General features: G+C 39.1%; 1 protein-coding gene across 4 annotated transcripts in view; it reads left to right on the top strand.

Annotated features, from left to right (window-relative positions):
• RBMS2 (RNA binding motif single stranded interacting protein 2) overlaps positions 1-20,633 on the top strand; it is a 71,710-nt gene that overhangs the window by 7,740 nt on the left and 43,337 nt on the right. The window lies entirely within an intron of this gene.

Here is a 20,633-nt window from a genome sequence, read left to right as displayed (position 1 = left end):
TTCAGCTGAAAAGTTACCTCTTCTATAAAGCATCTCCTAATCCCTCTACCTCCCACCCCCAAAGAGGACTTTTTTTTTTCTGAGCCTCTATAAAATTTTGTATTTCATATATGGTAATTTATGTAACTTTGTGTTGTTTTGGAATCATTTAGGTGATTGTCTTATTTTCATTGCTGGAGTGTAAACTCTGTAAAGGTAGATACGGTGTCATTCAGTTTATTATCCCCCAAAACACCTGATTTTAATTTTTTTTTAATGCTTATTTATTTTTGAGAGAGATAGAGTGTAAGCAGGGGAGAGACAGAGAGAGAGAGAGGGAGACACAGAATCTGAAACAGGCTCCAGGCTCTGAGCTGTCAGCACAGAGCCCGATGTGGGGCTTGAACCCCAAACCGTGAGATCATGATCTGAGCCAAAGTTGGACGCTTAACCGACTAAGGCACCCAGGCGCCTCCTGATAATAGCTTCTAAAGCCTACTCGTAGATCCTGAAAAAAATCTACCCTAATAAATGTAATTAAGCTAATGTTAGGCATTAAACTAAGGTTAAACAAAGGAAGGCAGCATTGTATTCTATACAAATTGTGTAATATGGAGTTAGAGCTGAATTTAATTGTGGCTTTTGTCAGTTTGCTAGCTGGGTGCTAGTTCCAAGTTTCTTAGGCTCTCTAAGACCTTGAGTTTTTCATCTAAAGTACTGATATACTTTATTGGATTCTTTTGAGAATGTGTAATATTTATAATCACATGTTAGGATGTAAATGGCCTATTCTTTTCTTTCTTTTTTTTTTTTTAAGTAAACTCTATGCCCAACATGGAACTTGAACTCATGACCCTAAGATTAAGAGTCACATGTTCTACCACTCACTGAGCTGGCCAGACACCCCAACTATTACTTCTTTTATCAAAAAAGCCTCTTTTAATGCTTTATTTATTTACTTATTATTTTATGTATGTATTTTGAGAGAGAGAGAGTGTGCTTGCAACCATAGAGGCGGGGGGCGGTGGGGCAGAGAGGAACAGGGAGAGAGTATCCTAAGGGGGGGCTCGATGTCACAGTTTGTAAGATCTGAAATCAAGACCTGAGCTGAAATCAGGAGTTGGGTGCTTAACTGACTGAGCTACCCAGGCACTCCTATTAATTTATTTTTTATTTTTTTTAATTAAAAAAATTTTTTTTGAGAGAGAGAAAGAATGTGAACAAGGGAAGGGCAGAGAGAGAGAGAGGATCCCAAGCAGGCTCTGTGCTGTCAGTGCAGAGCCTGATACGGGGCTCCATCTCAAAAACTGTGAGATCATGACCCAAGTTGAAATGAAGAGTCAGTGACTTATCGGACTGAGTCACTCAGGTGCTCCTTTTTTTTTTTTTCTTTAAGTTATTTTGAGAGATAGAAAATGAGGTGGGGGGATGGGCAGAGAGAGAGAGAGAGAGAGAGAGAGGGAGAGAGAGAGAATCCCAAGTGGGCTTCTCACTGATAGATGCTGGGCTCAAACTTGCAAACTGTGAGATTATGACCTGAGCCGAAACCCAAGAGCGTCGGTCGCTTAACTGACTGAGCCACCCCAGTGCCCCTCCTATTTTTTTTTAAATTAAAGTTTTCATTTATTTATTTATATTTTTTTACTGGGTGTAAATGCAGTGTGGGACTTGAACTCACCACCCCAAGATCAAGAGTCGCATGCTCTTTCGACTGAGCCAGTCAGAACACTCCTGTGTCTTTCTAAAACTTTTATGATTTTAGTGGGATTTGGGAAGCTTATAGAGGTAATTACATATATTCAGTTCAAAATCTTCTATTCATTCTTCATCCCCCTCCAGTCTGGCTTCTGCCCCTACTAGCCCTCTAAGAGAAATCATCATAATCATCAGGTATTTCCCCCCCATCCCAACTTCCCCACCCCAGCTTTATTGAGATATAATTGGCATATAACATTCTGTAAGTTTAATGTGTAAAATGTGATGATTTAATATACATCTGTATTGCAAAAGGTTTACCACTTTAAGGTCAGATAACACATCCTTCACCTCAAATAGTTACCTTGTTGTTGTTGTTGTTGTTGTTGTTGTTATGGTGAGCACATTAAACCTCTACTGTCGTAGCAGCTTTAAAGTATACGTTACCGTGGTATTAACCATAATTAATCACCATGCTGTACATTAGATCCCTGGAACTTACTCCTCTTATAATCGGAAGTTTGTACCCTTTGACCAACATCTCCCTATTTTCCTTACCCCTTAACCCTTGGCAACCACCATTCTGTTCTCTGTTTCTATGAGTTTGATGTTTTTTGATCCCACATGTAAATGAGATCATACAGTATTTGTCTTTCTCTGACTTCTTTCACTTAGTGTAATGCCCTCCATGTCCATCCGTGTTGTCACCAATAGGAAAATTTCCTTCTTTTTATGACTGAATAATATTTGTATGTATGTATATACAACATTTTCTTTATTCATCCGTCAGTAGACACTTAGATTGGTTCCATGTCTTGGCGCTTGTGAATAATGTGGCAGTGAACATGGGACTCAAGATACTCTTTGAGAAAGTGATTTTATCTCCCATGTATCTATACCCAGAAGTGGGATTGCTGGATCTAATGGAGTTCTATTTTTAGTTTTCTGAGGAACCTCCATACTCCATACTCTTTTCCATAGTGGCTGCACCAATTTACATTCCTACTAATGGTACACTAGGATTCTCTTTTCTCCACACCCTTTCCAGCATTTGTTATCTCTTGTTTTTATGACAATAAAACAGATGTGAGGTGATATTTCATTATGGTTTTGATTTGTGTTTCCCTAAGGATTAGTGACATTGAGCACTTTTTCACTTAGCTATTGGCTATTTGTATGTATTCTTTGGGAAAATGTCTATTCAGGTTTTCTGCCCATTTTTAAAAAATGTTTATTTATTTTTGAGAGAGAGAGAGAGAACATGAGTGGGAGAGGGGCAGAGAGAAGGGGACAGAGGATCCGAAGCAGGCTCTGTGTTGACAGCAGCGAGCCTGATGTGGGGCTCAAACTCACAAACTGCAACGCAAGATCATGACCTGAGCCGAAGTTGGATGCTCAACCTACTGAGCCACCCAGGCATCTCATTTTTTAATTTTTTTTTTTTTTTTTTGCTATACATTTATATTAGTTCCTTATATATTCTGGTTTTTTGACCCCTCATTAGCTATATGGTTTGCAAAATTTTCTTTAATTCTCTAGGTTTCCTTTTCATTTTGTTGATTGTTTCTTATGCTGTGCAGAACTTTTTCGTTTGGTATAGCCCCAATACTGATTTTTTGCTTTTGTTGCTTGCACTTTTGGTGTCATATCCAAAAAAACAACATCAACTAGATCAATGTGAAGGGGCTTTTTCACTGTTTTCTTCTAGGAGTTTTATGGTTTCGGATCTTACATTTAAGTCTTTAATCCATTTCAAATTAATTTTTGTGAGTGGTTGTTAATATAGGGGTGCAATTTCATTCTTTTGTGTGTAGATATACAGTTTTACCATTACCATTTATTGATGGGGACTGTTCTTTCCTCATTGAATGTTCTTGGTTCCGTTATCAAATTTGAGTTGCCAGTGTATATGTGGATTTATTTCTAGGTTCTTGATTCTGTTTCCATTGGTCTGTGTCTGCTTTTTAAATTTTTTAGTTAAAATTTTATTATTATTATTTTTTAAGTAAGCTCTGTGCCCATCATGGGGCTTGAACTTACAACCCTGAGATCAAGCGTTGCATACTTTACTGACTGAGCCAACCAGGTACTCTTTTAAAATTTAATTTAAAAAAAAATTTTTTTTTTTTAATTTACATCAAAGTTAGCATATAGTGCAATAATGATTTCAGGAGTAGAATCAGGGGTGCCTGGGTGGCTCAGTTGGTTAAGCGTCTGACTTTGGCTCAGGTCATGATCTCACGGTCTGTGAGTTGGAGCCCCAAGTTGGGTCCTGTGCTGACAGCTCAGAGCCTGGAGCCTGCTTTGGATTCTGTGTCTCTGTTCCTCTTTCTGTCCCTCCCTTGCTTGCTCTCTGTCCGTCTCTCTTAAAAATACATAAACATTTAAAAAAAAAAAAGAGTAGAATTCAGTGATTCATCCCCTGCAAATAACACCCGGTGCTCATCTTCCTTCCTAAGTGACTTCCTTAATGCCCCTTGCCTATTTAGACCATCCCCCTACCCACAACCCCTCCAGCAGCCATCAGTTTGTTCTCTATATTTAAGAGTCTCTTATGTTTTGTCCCCCTCCTTGTTTTTATATTATTTTTGCTTCCCTTCCTTATGTTCATCTGTCTTGTATCTCAAATTCCACATATGAGTGAAGTCATATATTTGTCTTTCTCTGACTAATTTCACTTAGCATAATACACTCTAGTTCTATTCACATTGTTGCAAATGGCAAGATTCATTCTTTTTTATTGCTGAGTACTATTCCTGGTGTGTGTGTGTGTGTGTGTGTGTGTGTGTGTGTGTGTGTGTATGTACACACACACACACACACACACACCACATCTTCTTTATCCATTCATCTGTCGATGGACATTTGGGCTCTTTCCATACCTTGGCTATTGTTGATAGTGCTGCTATCAACATTGGGGTGCATGTGCCCCTTCGAGATAGCACACCAGTATCGTTTGGATAAATACCTACAAGTGCAATTGCTGGGTTGTAGGGTAGTTCTACTTTTAGTTTTTTGAGGAACCTCCATACGGTTTTCCAGAGCGACTGCACCAGTCTGCATTCCCACCAGCAGGGCAAAAGGGTTCCCCTTTCTCCACATCTTCACCAACGTCTATCATTGCCTGACTTGTTCATTTTAGCCATTCTGACAGGTGAGAGGTGGTGTCTCATTGTGGTTTTGATTTGTATTTCCCTGATGATGAGTGATGTTGAGCATTTTTTCGTGTGTTTGTTAGCCATTTGGATGTCTTCTTTGAAGAAGTGTCTATTCATGTCTTTTGCCCATTTCTTCACTGGATTATTTGTTTTTTGGGTGTTGAGTTTGATAAGTTCTTTATAGATTTTGGATACTAACCCTTTATCTGATATGTCATTTGCAAATATCTTCTCCCATTCTGTTGGTTGCCCTTTTTTTTTTTAATTTTTTTTTTAACGTTTATTTATTTTTGAGACAGAGAGAGACAGAACATGAACGGGGGAGGGTCAGAGAGAGAGGGAGACACAGAATCTGAAACAGGCTCCAGGCTCTGAGCGGTCAGCACAGAGCCCAAAGCGGGGCTCGAACTCATGTACTGCGAGATCATGACCTGAGCCGAAGTCAGATGCTTAACCGACTGAGCCATCCAGACGCCCCTGTTGGTTGCCTTTTAGTTTTGCTAATTGTTTCCTTTGCTGTGCAGAAGCTTTTTATTATTTATGTATTTTTATTTTTTTAATATTTATTTTTGAGAGAGACAGAGTGTGAGTGGGGGAGGGGCAGAGAGAGAGGGATACACAGAATCTGAAGCAGGCTCCAGGCTCTCAATGTGGAGCTCAATGTGGAGCTCAAACCCACGAACCGCAAGATCATGACCTGAGCTGAAGTTGGATGCTTAACTAACTGAGCCACTCAGGCATCCCTGGAAACTTTTTATTTATTTATATTTATATTTTATTTTATTTTTATTTTTATTTTATTGTATTTTTTTATTTATTTTATGTATTTTGGGGGTAGCTTTTTATTTTGATGAGGTTCCAATAGTTCATTTTTGCTTTTGTTTCCCTTGCCTCCGGAGATGTGTTGACTAAGAAGTTGCTGCAGCCAAGGTCAGAGAGGTTGTTGCCTGTTTTCTCCTCTCGGATTTTGATGGCTTCCTGTCTTACATTTAGGTCTTTCATCCATTTTGAGTTTATTTTTGTGTATGGTGTAAGAAAGTGGTCCAGGTTCATTTTTCTGCACGTCGCTGTCAAGTTTTCCCTGCACCATTTGCCGAAGAGACCGTCTTTATTCCATTGGATATTCTTTCCTGCTTTGTCTAAGATTAGTTGGCCATACATTTGTGGGTCCATTTCTGGGTCCTCTCTTCTGTTCCATTGATCTGAGTGTCTGTTTTTGTGTCAGTACCATACTGTCTCGATGATTACAACTTTGTAATACAGCTTGAAGTCCGGGATTGTGATGCCTTCAGCTTCGCTTTTCTTTTTCAAGATTGCTTTGGCTATTCAGGGTCTTTTCTGGTTCCATACAAATTTTAGGATTGTTTGTTCTAGCTCTGTGAAGAATGCTGGTGTTATTTTGATAGGGATTGCATTGAATATGTAGATTGCTTTGGGTAGTATCAACATCTCAACAATATTTGTTCTTCCAATCCAGGAGCATGGGTTTCTTTGTGTCTTCTTCAATTTCTTTCTTAAGCTTTCTATAGTTTTCAGTGTATAGATTTTTCACCTCTTTGGTTAGATTTATTCCTAGGTATTTTATGGGTTTTGGTGCAATAGTAAATGGAATCGATTCCTTGATTTCTCTTTCTGTTGCTTCATTATTGGTGTATAGGAATGCAACAGATTTCTGTACATTGATTTTATATCCTGCGACTTTGCTGAATTCATAGATCAGTTCTAGCAGTTTTTTGTGGACTCTTTTGGATTTTCTGTATAGAGTATTATGTCATCTGTGAAGAGTGAAAGTTTTACTTCTTCCTTGCCAATTTGGATGTGTTTTATTCTTTTGTGTTCTCTGATTGCTGAGGCTAGGACTTCCAATACTATGTTGAATAACAGTGGTGAGAGTGGACATCCCTGTCGTGTTTTTGACCTAAGGGAGAAAGCTCTCAGTTTTTCCCCATTGAGGAGGACATTAGTGGTGGGTCTTTCGTATATGGCTTTTATGATCATGAGGTATGATCCTTCTATCCCAGTTTCTTGAGGGTTTATTTATTTTTGAGAGAGACAGAGAGAGGGTTGTGGGTGTATGCAAGTGGGGGTGGGGCAGTGAGAGAGAGAGGGAGAGAGAGAGAGAGAGAGAGAGAGAGAGAATTTCAAGCTGATGGCCCAGAGACTGAACGTCGGACTCTAATTCAGGCACTGTGAGATCATGACCTGAGCCGAAATCAAGAGCGAGACCCTTAACCCACTGAGCCACCCAGGCACTCCACTTTCAATTTCTTCCACCAGTGTTTTGTAGTTTCCATTATACAGATCTTTCACTTCCTTATTTTTAAGTATTTTATTGTTTTTGATGCTTTTGTTAATGGAATTGTTTTCTTTCTGATACTATATGGAGATGTAACTGATTTCATTGATAGTATATAGAAAAACAACTGATTTATTAATGTTGATTTTGTATCCTGAAGCTTTACTGAATTCGTTTATTAGGCCTCACACTTTCTTGGTAGAGGTTTATAATTTTTTGTATATAGGATATGTTATCAGCAATTATATTTCTTCCTTTCAGATTTGGATACCTTTATTTTCTTTTTTTGGGTGGCAAGTTGCTATTTATTTATGACAAATATTCCACATCTATGATCCTCTTTTTTTTAAATTTTTTTTTATTAAAGTAATCTCTTCACCCCACATGGGGCTTGAATCATGACCCTGAGATAAAGAGTCACATGCTCCTCTCACTGAGCCACTGAGGTGCCCCTGGCAGAAGTTCTTTGAAATGAGGCCATGGGCCTTGGCCAGTCAGAGGATGCTATTATCTGGCTTGCCTATCTTGCACATGGCCCCACAGATAGCGTAGGTTTTAAACTGACTGTTGAACCTTGTCAACCTTGGCCGCATTCATCTCGTCCTTGAATGTGTGGTTCTTGGTGGATGATATGGTTGTTGGCGGAGCATTTCTGTGGTAATACAAGTCCAGGAACTCCCTGGTGTCATTCTGCATGTTAAGGGCGCACCTGCTACCACCCTGGATGCCTTTATTTCTTCTAGCCTACTTGCTACAGCTAGAACTTCTAGTACTGTGTTGAATAGGAGTGGTCAGAATGGGCATCCATGTCTTGTTCCTGATTTTAGAGGAAAAGCTTTCAGCCTTTCACTGTTGAGTATGATACTAGCTGTGGGCTTGTTGTGTATGGCCTTTGTATGTTGAATTATGTTCCTTCTATACCAAATTCGTTGAGCAATTTTATAGTGAAAGGACGTTGAATCTTGTCAGTTGCTTTTTCTGCATCTGTTGAGATGTATGATTTTTATCTTTCATTCTGTTGTGGTGTATCACATTTATTGATTTCTGTATGTCAAAACATTCTTTCATCCCAGTGGTAAATCTGACTTCATCATGATATGTGATCCTTTTAATGTGCTGTTGAATTTATTTTGCTAGTATTTTTTTTAAATTTTTTAAAATGTTTATTTATTTTTGAGAGAGAGAAACAGTGTGAACAGAGGAGGGGGGGCAGAGAGAGAGGGAGACACAGAATCTGAAGCAGGCTTCAGGCTCTGAGCTGTCAGCACAGAGCCCGACATAGGGCTTGAACTCACGAACCACTAGATCATGACCTGTGCCGAAGTCGGGCGCTTAACCGACTGAGCCACCCAGGCGCCCTATTTTGCTAGTATTTTGTTGAGAATTTTTGTATCTATATTCATCAGAAATTTTGGTCTGTTGTTTTCTCTTAGTGTGCTCATCTGGCTTTGGTATCAAGATAATGGTGGCCTTACAAAATGAATTTGGGAATGTTTCCTCCTCTTTAGTTTTTAGAAAAGTTTGAGAAGAACTGGTGTTAATTCTTTAAATGTTTGGTAGAATTCTCCCATGAAGCTGTCTGGTCCTGGGCTTTTCTTTCTTGGGAGGTGTTTGATTACTGATTCAGGCTCCTCACTTGTTACTCATCCATTCAGATTTTCTGTGTAGTTTGTTTAATGTTTTATTTATTTTTGAGAGAGTGAGCGTGAGCAGGGGAAGGGCTGAAAGAGAGGGGGAGAGAGTATCCCAAGCAGGGTCCTCACTGTCAGTACATGCATGGCTCAACCTCATGAACCCAATGCACGGCTCAACCTCATGAACCATGAGGTCATGACCTAAGTCAAAATCAAGAGTTGGACGCTTAACTGACTGAGCCACCCAGACGCCCCTGTTTGTTTTTATGATTAATACTTGGTAGGCATAAGTTTCTATGAATTTATTTATTTCTTCTAGGTTATCGAATTTGGTGGTGTATAATTATTCATGGCAATCTCTTATCCTTTATGTTTCTGTGGTATCAGTTGTAATGTCTCTTCTGTACAATTTTGAGTTCTCTTTTTCTTTGTAAGTCTAGCTAAAGTGTTATCAATTGTTTATCTTTTCAAAAAACCAACGCTTAGTTTCACTGAGCTTTTCTATTGTTTTTCTATTCTCTATTTGATTTATTTATTCTCTGACCTTTGTTCTCTCATTTTTTCTATTAACTTTGGGCTTAATATGGTCTTTTTCAAGGTCCTTGAGGTTGTTTGAAAAAATTTTTAAATATTTACTTTTGAGAGAGAGAGTACAAGCAGGAGGAGGGGTAGAGAGAGAGAGGAGAGATAAAATCCCAAGCAGGCTCCATCCTGTCCATGTGGATCCTGACACAGGGCTCAGTCTCATGAACTGTGAGATAATGAGCTGAAATTAAGATTCCGACACCCAACTGACTGAGCCACCCAGCTGCCCCAAGATTTTTTTTTCTTTAAAAAAAATTTTTTTTAATGTTTATTTTTGAGAGACAGACAGACAGACAGAGTGTGAGCAGGGGAGGGGCAGAGAGAGAGGGAGACACAGAATCTGAAGCAGGCTCCAGGCTCTGAGCTTCCAGCACAGAACCAGATGCAGGGTTCGAACTCACAAACTGCGAGATCATGACCAGAGCCAGTTGGACGCTCAACTTACTGAGCCACCCAGGTGCCCCGATTTTTTTCTTAATGTGAGTATTTATTGCTATAAACTTCCCTCTTTGCAATATTTTTGCTACATATCATGAGTTTTGGTATGTTGTATTACCATTTTTTTTTGTTTCAGGATTTTAAAAATTTCTTCTTTGACCCATTGGTTGTTCAGGAGTGTATTGTTTGATTTCCACATTTTGTGAATTTTCTAATTTTCCTTCTGTTATTGATTCTAGTTTTTTACCATTTTGGCCAGAAAAGATACTTGATGGGCTTAGTAATTTTTCATTTACTAAGACTTGTTTTGTGATTTAATACATGCTCTAATCTGCAGAATGTTCGTGTACACTTGCAAAAAGAATGTGTATTCTCCTGTTGGTTGGAATGTCCTGTATGTGTCTCTTAGGGCCATTTGGTTTAAAGTATACTTTGAGTCCTGCATTTCTATATTAATTTTCTGCTGGGTGATCTATCCATTGTTGAAAGTGGGGTGTTGAAGTCCCCTACTATTAGTGTACTGTTGTCTGTTTTTCCTTCAGATCTGTTATTATTTGCTTAATATATTTAAGTACTTTCATGTTGGGTGCATACGTATTTACAATTTTTATATTCTCTGGATGAATTGACTGCTTTATCATTGTATAATGTATGTCTCTTGTTTTTTACTTAAAGTCTATTTCTTCTGATGTAAGTATAGTTATCTTGCACTCTTGGTTTCCATTTGCATAGAATATCTTTTTCCAACCGTTCACTTTGTTCTTATGAGTGTTTTGTAAGTAACATGTTAAGTTGGGTCTTGTTTTTTTATCCATTCAGCCACTCTGCATTTTGGCTGGAGAATTTAATCCATTCACGTTTAAAGTGATCATTTCTAGGTAAGGACTTATTATTGGCATCTTGTTAATTGTTTCTGGCTTTTTTTTTTTTTTTTTTCTTTTTCTTTTTCTTAAGTAAACTCTACCCTCCAATGGGGCTTGAACTCGCAACCCTGGGATCAAGATCAAGGACCAGGCACCCCTGTTTCTGGCTGTCTTGTAGTTCTTTTCTTCCTCTTTTGCTGACTTTTTTTGTGAATTGATGATTTTCTGATAATTACTGATTACTGGTAACTTGTCTTTGTATACAAAATCTATGCTTTTAACCTCCCCCTGACATTTTATGTTTTCATATCACAGTTTACATATTTTTATGTTGTATATCCATTGACAAATTATTTTAAGTATAGCTATTGTAGGACTTTTTTTTTTTTTTCTAAAGTAGGCTCTACACCCAATGGGTGGCTTGAAGTCATGACCCCGAGATCAAGAGTTGCATGCTCTACCAACTGAGCCAGCCAGGTGCCTCAGTACTTCTGTTCTTTAACTTTTATATTAGAGTTAAGTGGTTAATACCATTATGTTACAGTATTAGAATATTCTGAATCTGATTATATGTTTACCTTTACCAGTGTGTTGTGTATTTTTCATATGTTTTCATGTTGCCAGTTAGTATTCTTTCATTTCAGCTTCACCAACTTCTTTCATCATTTCTTGTAAGTCAGGTCAAATGGTGATGAATTTTCTTAGTTTTTGTTTGTTAAGGAAAGTCTTCCTGACCTTCATTTCTTTTCTTTTTTTTTTTTTTAGATTTTAATTTTTTTTTTTTTTTTTTTTTTTAACGTTTATTCATCTTTGAGAGACAGAGAGAGAGAGCATGAGCAGGGAAGGGGCAGAGACAGGGAGACAGAATCCCAAGCAGGCTCCAGGCTCTGAACTGTCAGCACAGAGCCCGACGCGGGGCTTGAACTCACAGACTGTGAGATCATGACCTGAGCCGAAGTCGGACGCTCAACCAACTGAGCCACCCAGGCACCCCCTGACCTTCATTTCTGAACAACAATTTTTCTGGGTAAACTATTCTTGGTTGGCGTTTTTCTTTTTTCTTTCATCATTTTGACTATATTATCCCATTCTCTTCTAGCCTGCAAGGTTTCTGCTAAAACATCCACTGATAGCCTTATGGAGGTTTCCTTGTATGAGGGAATTTGTTTTCTTGTTGATTTTATTTATTTATTTATTTATTTATTTATTTATTTATTTATTTATTTATTTTTAAGGTTTTATTTACTTAAGTAATCTCTACCCCCAATGTGGGGCTTGAACTCAAGACCTTGAGATCAAGAGTTGCACACTCTTCCAACTGAGCCAGCCAGACATCCCTTCTTGTTGATTTTAAAATTCTGTCTTTGGGGCACCTCTCTTTTGGTTGGTTAAGCATCTGACTCTTGATTTCGGCTCAGGTCATGATCTCACGGTTCGTGAGTTCAAACTCCACATTGGGCTCTGCACTGACAGCTCTCCTATCTCTGCCCTTCCCCTGCTCGCTCTCTGTCTCTCTCTCTCTGTGTCTATCTCTAAATAAGTAAATAAATACTTACAAGCATAAATAAAATTCTGTCTTTGTCAGGCAACTGACTGGTTCAGTTTGAGCACGCAGTTATTGATTTCAGGGTCATGAGTTCAAACCCCACATTGGGGTAGAGATTACTTTGAATAAATTAAATTCTTTGTCTTTGATTTTAGACAGTTTATTATAATCTATCATGGAGAAGATTGTTTAGGATTGAAATTTTGGGGTAAGTTATTACTTTCATGAATTGGATGTCCAAATATCTCTCCAGGTTTGGGAAGTTCTTAGTCATTGTTTCTTTGAATAAGCTTTCTACCCCTTCTCTTCTCCTTCTGGGATTCTAGGGATGTATAAATTGTTTCTGTTAACATGTCCCTAAGTCCCATTAACTTTGTTCATTCCTTTTCCTTTTTTTCTTCTGACTGGATAATTTCAAAGGACCACTCTTCAGGCTCAGTGATTCTTTTGTTTGGTCTAGCCTATAAGGTACTTGTAAGTTGCCAGATCCAACTAGCTTTTTTTTTAGTTTACATCTTACATAACTTCTTGGCAATATTTGCTAGAGTTGACTATTCTCCATTTCTTGAAACGCTCTCTTTCCTTGCCTCTGGTTACACAACCTTTTTGGGTCATGCCCTTTTGGCCCTTCTCTTTTGGTCTATTTGTCAGTTATTCTGTTCAATTCCTGATTATTTAGAATTCTTTAGGCCTTCCTACCTTACCTTCTCTTTAAATATACTTTTTTCCCTAGATTTTAGTTATTAGTATGCTAACAGATTTACAGATTATAATTGCCAGACAGATCTCTCCACTGTGTATCCAGCTGCCTAATAGATATTTTTTCCTGGAAATTTTATAAGTTATTCAAGTTCTTTTTTATGTTAGAGAGTACGTGAGTTGGGGAGAGGGGCAGGAGGAGGAAGAGAAAGAATGAGATATTTATTTATTGACTGATTAATTTATTAAAGGTAGCAAGACTTCTTTTTTTTCCCTTTAATTGTTGTTTATTTTTAAGAGAGACAGAGCACGAGCAGGGGAGGGGCAGAGAGAAGGGGAGACACAAAATCCAAAGCAGGCTCCAGGCTCTGAGCTGTCAGCACAGACCTCGACACGGGGCTCGAACTCACATTGTGAGATCATGACCTGAGCCAAAGTGGGACGCTCAACTGACTGAGCCACCCAGGCGCCCCACCCCTCTACTTTTTTAAAGTAAGCTGTAGATCCAATGTGGGGCTCGAACCCATGACCCCGAGATCAAGAGTCAAATGTTCTACTGACTGAGCCAGCCAAGCACCCCTCAAATTTAACATATTTAAAATGTAATGCTTGCTTTGTAGTCCTCAAATTGCACTCCCCTGATCTCTATGTGGTGTTATAAATGATACCACCATCTGTTTGGTTACTCAAGCTAGATACTGTCCTTTCTTACATCCAATCTATAAAGAAGTCCTGTTGATTCTGCCTTATAAATTAAATCTCAAATCTTTCCACTTTTTTTTTTTCATCTTTACTGCTGTTTCTCCAGTTATAGGTTGCATTGTTTCTTGTTTTGATATTTCAACTCCTGCCTCACTTTAGTTTGTTCTTCCCAGACTAGCCACAGTAATATTTTCAAAACCTACATCAGATCTTGTAACTTCTTTCTTACTTAAAATTATTCACTGACTGTCTAATGTGTTGAGAATGAAAGCCAAATACTTCAGCACAGGCTGGAAGGATCTGCCTCCCTCTCCATCCTTTATTACACTCTAGCTTTACTGACCTTCTGTTCCTTTTAGGTTCATTTGAATGTCCCACTTTATATCTTTTGCCCAAGTTTCCTCTCTTTGAAAGGATCCTCTCTTTCATTCTCTGTATGGCTAGTTTTTTCTCATCCTTGAAATTTCACTTAAATGCCACCTTTTTGACCACACTAACTAAATTAGGTCACAGCTTTCTGTTCTTTTTTTTTTCCTAGCCCATTTATCACAATGGGTAATTACGCAATTACATTATGATTATTTGATTAATGTCTCTATCCCTGCTAAACGCTGAATTTCATTAGTACCAAGACTATCTCTGATTTAGCTCAGCATTTCATCCTTAGTACTTGACATAGCCTGGTACTCTAAAGCAGGCATTCAGTGTATGTTGAGTAAATGGATGTGAACTCTTTTAATTTTTCAGGCACTAGTATAAGAGCTTTACATGTATTTATTTTCATCTCCATAACAATTCTGTTGCATAGGTGCTGTTACTGTTGCCATTTTACAGGTAAGGCTAAGCAACACATCCAAAGTCACACAGCTAATACATGGCAACACTAGAAGAATTAAACCTAAGTCTTTGTGAATTTTGAGCCTGTGTTTTAACCACTTCCTGCTAGTTAATGGGACATATAGTTAAAGATACTTTTGAAAAGACATTTAGTAAACAATGATTCATTGCCTACTTAATTCTTAAATGAATAGTGAATAATTGAGTGCCTATATAAAAACTGAATTTTTACATGTGTATAAAAATTTTTCCTTATGTATAAAATAAAAACTTTACATTAGGGAAGAAAATGGGGCGCCTGTGTGGCTCACTCGGTTGAGCATCCAACTTCAGCTCAGGTCATGATCTCACAGTTTGTGGGTTCGAGCCCCACATCAGGCTCTGTGCTGACAGCTCAGAGCCTGGAGCCTGCTTTGGATTCTGTCTCCACCCCCCTCTCTGCACCTCTCCTGCTCACATTCTTTGTCTCTCTGTCTCTCAATAATAAATAAATGTTAAAAGAAAAAAAAAGGAAAGAAATGATTTTTTTTTGTTAACCTAAGTTGAATTATTATTAAATCATTATTTTACATTTGTAGGGTTTACAAACTAGGAGAGCCAGGCATGCTAACACTTTACCCATCCCCTCTCTCATTTCAACTACCAAAGATGGTACTTGCCTTGCTCTCAGAGATTGTTGCGGTTTGAGGGATTTCACTTTGAAGCATTCCTCTTCCTCCATTCCATGTGAGAAATAAGAAAAAGTTTGAGAGATAATAATAAAGGTATTGCTTTTATTTCTAATAAAACTAATATTCAAGGAGGTAGCTTATATCTATGGGCCAGTGGATTTCTACTACTGCCCCAGAATTAGACAGATTTATCTACCTGGATACAGCAGTGATTAAACAAAACAAAACAAAACAAAAATAGAAAGCTATAGACTTCCCCATCTGGTGACTTACCCCTTTAAAACTTAACCAGTGTGGAATAGCAAAGCTAAATGTGTATAGCCATACTTCATTTATGGTGCTTCACTTTATTGTGCTCTGCAGGTATTGTGTTTTTTTACATATTGAAGATTTGTGGCAATGCTGTGTTGAACAAGTTGATTGACACCATTTTTCCAACAGCATTTGCACACTTCATGTCACATTTTGGTAATCCTTGTGCTATTTCAAACTTAAAAAAAATTTTTTAATGCTTATTTAAAAAATTTTTTAAAATATTTATTTTAAATGTTTATTTTTGAGAGAGAGAGACAGAGTGTGAGGGGGGGAGGGGAAGAGAGCGAGGGACACACAGAATCTGAAGCAGGCTAGGCTCTGAGCTCTCAGCACAGAGCCCACTGTGGGGCTCAAACTCCCGAGCCTCGAGATCGTGACCTGAGCTGAGGTTTGACACTCAACCGACTGAGCCACCCAAACGCCCCAGAATGTTTATTTTGTATTTTTTCTTAAAAAAAATTTTTTTTAATGTCTTTATTTTTGAAGAAGAGAGAGAGAACATGAGCTGGGGAGGAACAGAGAGAGAGGGAGACACAGAATTCAAAGCAGGCTCCAGGCTCTAAGCTGTCAGCACAGAGCCCCATGTGGGGCTCGAACCCACAAACTGTGAGATCATGACCTGAGCCGAAGCCGGACCCTCAACCGACTGAGCCACCCAGGCGCCCCAACCAGAATGTTTATTTTTGAGAGAGAGAGAGACAGAGTGTGAGCAGGGGAGGGGCAGAGAGAGAGGGAGACACAGAATCTGAAGCAGTCTCCAGGCTCCAAGCTGTCAACACAGAGCCCAACACGGGGCTGGAACCCACGAACCATGAGATCATGACCTTAGCTGATGTCGGACGCTTAACCAACTGAGCCACCTAGGCGCCCCTCAGACTTTTTAATTGTTATTATATTTATGGTAATGTGTGATCAGTGATTTTTGATGTTACTATTGTAATTGTTTTGGGGTGCTGTGAACTTATATAAGATGGTGAACTTAAGTGGTAAGTGTGTGTGATTTTACCACTTCATTGGCTGTTTCCTCCATCTCTCTCCCTCTCCTCAGGCCTTCATATACCTTGAGACACAATGTTGAATTAGGCCAGTTAGTAACCCTACAGTGGCCTCTAAGTGTTCAAGTGAAAGGAGGGGTTCAGTGTCTTTCGCTTTACATCAAAACCTAGAAATAATTAAGCTTAGTGTGGAAGACCTATTAAAAGTTGAAATAAGCTTAAAGCTAGGCCTCTTGTACCAAGCAGCCAAGTTTTGAATGCAAAGGAGAAGTTTTTGAAGGAAAGTAAAAGCACTACTCCAATGAACCCACAAATGATAAGAAAGTGAAACAGCCTTATTGCTGATATGGAGAAAGTTTGAATGGTCTGGACAGAAGATCAAAGCAGCCACAACATTCCCTTAATCTAAAGCTTAATCCAGAGCAAGGGCCTAAATCTCTTCAATTCAGTGAAGGCTGAGAGAGGTGAGGAAGCTGAAGAAGAAAAGTCTGAAGCTAGCAGAGGTTGGCTCATAGCGTTTAAGGAAAGAAGCCACCTCCATGACATAAAAGTACAAGGTGAACCAGGAAGTGATGATATAGAAGCTGCAACCAGTTATCCAGATGTCACTAAGAGAGTTAAATGAAGGTGGCTACACTAAACAACAGATTTTCTTTAAAAAAAAAAAAAAATTTTTTTAACGTTTATTTATTTTTGAGACAGAGAGAGACAGAACATGAATGGGGGAGGGCCAGAGAGAGAGGAAGACACAGAATCTGAAACAGGCTCCAGGCTCTGAGCTGTCAGCACAGAGCCCGACGCGGGGCTCGAACTCACGGACCGCGAGATCATGACCTGAGCCGAAGTCGGCCGCTTAACCAACTGAGCCACCCAGGTGCCCCTAAACAACAGATTTTCAATGTAGATGAAACAGCCTTCTATGAGAAGAAGATGCTCTTTAGCACTTCCATAGCTAGAGAGGAAAAGTCAGTGCCGAAGCTTCAAAAGACAGACTGTCTTGTTAGGGCTAATGGAATTAGTGACTTGAAGTTGAAGCCAGTGCTCACTGACCATTCTGAAAATCTTAGGGCCCTTAAGAATTGTGCTGAGTCTACTCTGCCTGTGGTCTGTGAATGAAACAGCAGTACCTGGATGATAGCACATCTGTTTTACAATATGGTTTACCATATATTTTAAGCCCACTGTTGAGCCTATTGCTTAGAAAAAAGATTGCTTTCAAAGTATTGCTGCTCATTGACAATGTACTTGATCATCCAAGAGCTCTGATGGAGCTATCCAATGTGAATAATGTTTTTTTTCATGCCTACTAACACAACATCCATTCTGCAACCCATGGATCAAGGATGAATTTTGACTTTTAAGTCTTATCATTTAAGAACTACATTTTGGGGGCACCTGCGTGGCTCAGTTTGTTAAGCCTCTGACTCTTGATCTCAGCTGAGGTCATGATCTCACAGTTTGTGAGTTCAAGCCCCACGTTGGGCTCTGTACTGACAGTGCAGAGCCTACTTGGAGTTCTCTCTCCCTCTGTCTCTGCCCCTACCCCACTTGTGCTCTGCCTCTCTCTCTCTCTCAAAATAAGTAAACTTAAAAAAAATTAAGAAAAAAAAAAAGGGAACTACGTTTTGAAAGGTTATAGCTGCCATAGATAGTGATTCCTCTGATGGATCTGGACCAAGTAAATTGAAAGCCTTACTGGAATTCGCCATTCTAGATGTTATTAGGAACATTCATGATACGTGGGAAGAGGTCAAAATACCAACATGAATAGGAGTTTGGAAGAAGTTGATTCCAACCCTCAAGGATGACATTGAAGGGCTCAAGACCTCAGTGGAGAAAGTCACTGTAGATGTGGAAATAGCAAGAGAACTGGAATCAGAAGTGGAGTCTGAATATGTGACTGAATTGCTGCAATCTCATAATAAAACTTGAGTGCATGAGGAGTTGCTTCTTATTGGTGAGCTGAGAAAGTAGTTGGGTTTTTTTTTTAGTTTTTTTAATGTTTGTTTATTTTTGAGAGAGAGAGACAGAGACAGAGCATGAGCATGAGCAGGTGAGCAGCAGAGAGAGAGGGAGACACAGAATCCAAAGCAGACTCCAGGCTCCAAGCTGTCAGCACAGAGCCTAATGTGGGGCTCAGACCCATGAACTGGGAGATCATAACCTGAGCCGAAGTTGGACGCTCAACCTACTGAGCCACCCAGGCATCCCGAATTTTGTGTTATGTATATATTTATGTATGTATCTACGTATGTATTTATTTATGAATAACAGAGAGAGAGAGAGACAGAACAGGGGAGAGGGAGAGAGAATCTTAAGCAGACTCCATGCCTAGAGTGGAGCCCGAAGAGGGACTTGATTTCACAACCTTGAGATCATGACCTGAGCTGAAATCAAGAGTTGGAACTTAACTGATTGAGCCACAAGTGCCCCATTTTAAATAAATAATTAAGTTTTGAGAGAGAGAGAGAGAGCGAGAGAGCACAAGGGGAGAGAGAGAGAGAACCCCACAAGGTGCAGAGAGAGAGTGTGGAGCCCAGAGCATTGTCTCAAGCTTACCTGAAGCAGGGCTTGAGCTCACCCTATGCAGTGCTCAAACTGGTGAATCGTGAGATCATTACCTGAGCCAAAGTTGGGTGCTTAACTGACTGAGCCACCCAGGTGCGCCCCTCCCCCCCACCACGCCTTTTCCTATATTCTTTATAGATGTAGTATATTGTAGCTGTTATGTAAATAGTACATATTTATGAGACTGTGGGTACTGGACCTTGTAGAAATTCTTACATCATCTTCCACATTACTATCCAAGAACTGGATAGAATTTTCTCTTCCTTTTTTGGAGAATTTATCCTTTTGCTTATACAGTTAACCCTTGAACAATGCAAGGGTTAGGGTTACTGAACCCCTGTGTAGTCGATAGATCCAGGTGTAGCTTTTGACTCCCCTGAAACTTAAGTACTAATAGCCTACTGTTGACCAGAAGCCTTACCAATAACGGTTGATTAAGACATATTTCATATGTTTTACATATTACTGTATTCTCACAATAACCTAGGGAAGAGAAAAATCTTATTAAAATCACAAGGAAGAAAAAATACATTTACAGTAATATACTGTATTGAAAAAATTTCACGTATAAGTGGACCTGTACAGTTCAAATCCATGTTGTTAAGGATGAACTGTAATCCATTTTTGGTATTCAGTGCTCAGTTTGGCAATCAGTCCTCACTTCCACCTCTTACCTGTAACCTCTGCCCCATTCCAATTGTAGATTTAGATCATGAGTTTGAGAAAGTAGGTTAACACTTTTCCAAGGACTAATTTAGTTTAGTTTTGTTTTTGTTAGGAGGAGAGAGAATCTGAAGCAGGCTCCACACTCAGTGCTGAGCCTGTCACAGGGCTTGATCCCACGACTCTGGGATCATGACCTGAGCCAAAATCAAGAGTTAGATGCCCAACTAACTGAGCCACCCAAGCGGCCCTCTATCCTAGTTAAAAAAAAATATATAGTATGTCAGATTTTAAAAGACATTTATTTTATATTTTTAGAGAACACGCAAGCTGGGGAGAGAGGCAGAGGGAGAGAGAGAATCCTAAGTAGGCTCCACACTCAGTCAGTGTGGAGCCCGATGTGGGGCTGGATCCCATCACCCTGGGATTGTGACCTGAGCCAAAATTAAGAGTCAGGTCACTCAACTGACTGAGCCACCCAGGTGCCCCTTATTTACTTATTTTAAAGTAATCTCTACACCCAGTGTGGGGCTCGAACTCAACCTGAGATCAAGAGTCAGATGCTCTACTGACTGAGCCAGCCACATCCTCTGATTTTTGTTTTTTAATAGATAATAGATGTATGGCCTTGGGATAAAACAAAATGTTCAAATGGGTATTAATGAAACACACATAGAAAAAGCCTGTGTTTTCACCCCATCCTACGTATACCTAGTCCCTTTCTACCTAGTAGCCAGGATTATAAACTGTTTCTTTTGTATCTTTTTAGAGATAGTTGTATACACATTATATCAAACTTTGTGAGTTCTTTGTGACTTGTAAAAGCAGACTAGAACAAGGATAGGACTTTATATACCTGATGTATTGCTGGGTGGTTGCACATACACATTTTATTTTGATCTGGAAATAGACTAGGCATACATACCTTTCATATCCTTGGATTAGGCCAGTTCCTTTAGGTGTGTAGTATTGCCAGTATTTATTGTCTT

The sequence above is a fragment of the Panthera pardus genome, unplaced genomic scaffold, assembly GCF_024362965.1.
Source record: "Panthera pardus isolate Hobbes unplaced genomic scaffold, ASM2436296v1 HiC_scaffold_6, whole genome shotgun sequence".
Taxonomy (NCBI): Eukaryota; Metazoa; Chordata; class Mammalia; order Carnivora; family Felidae; genus Panthera; species Panthera pardus.
The sequence above is the reverse complement of the archived record's forward strand: the minus strand, read 5'-3'. Positions and strand labels throughout refer to the sequence as shown.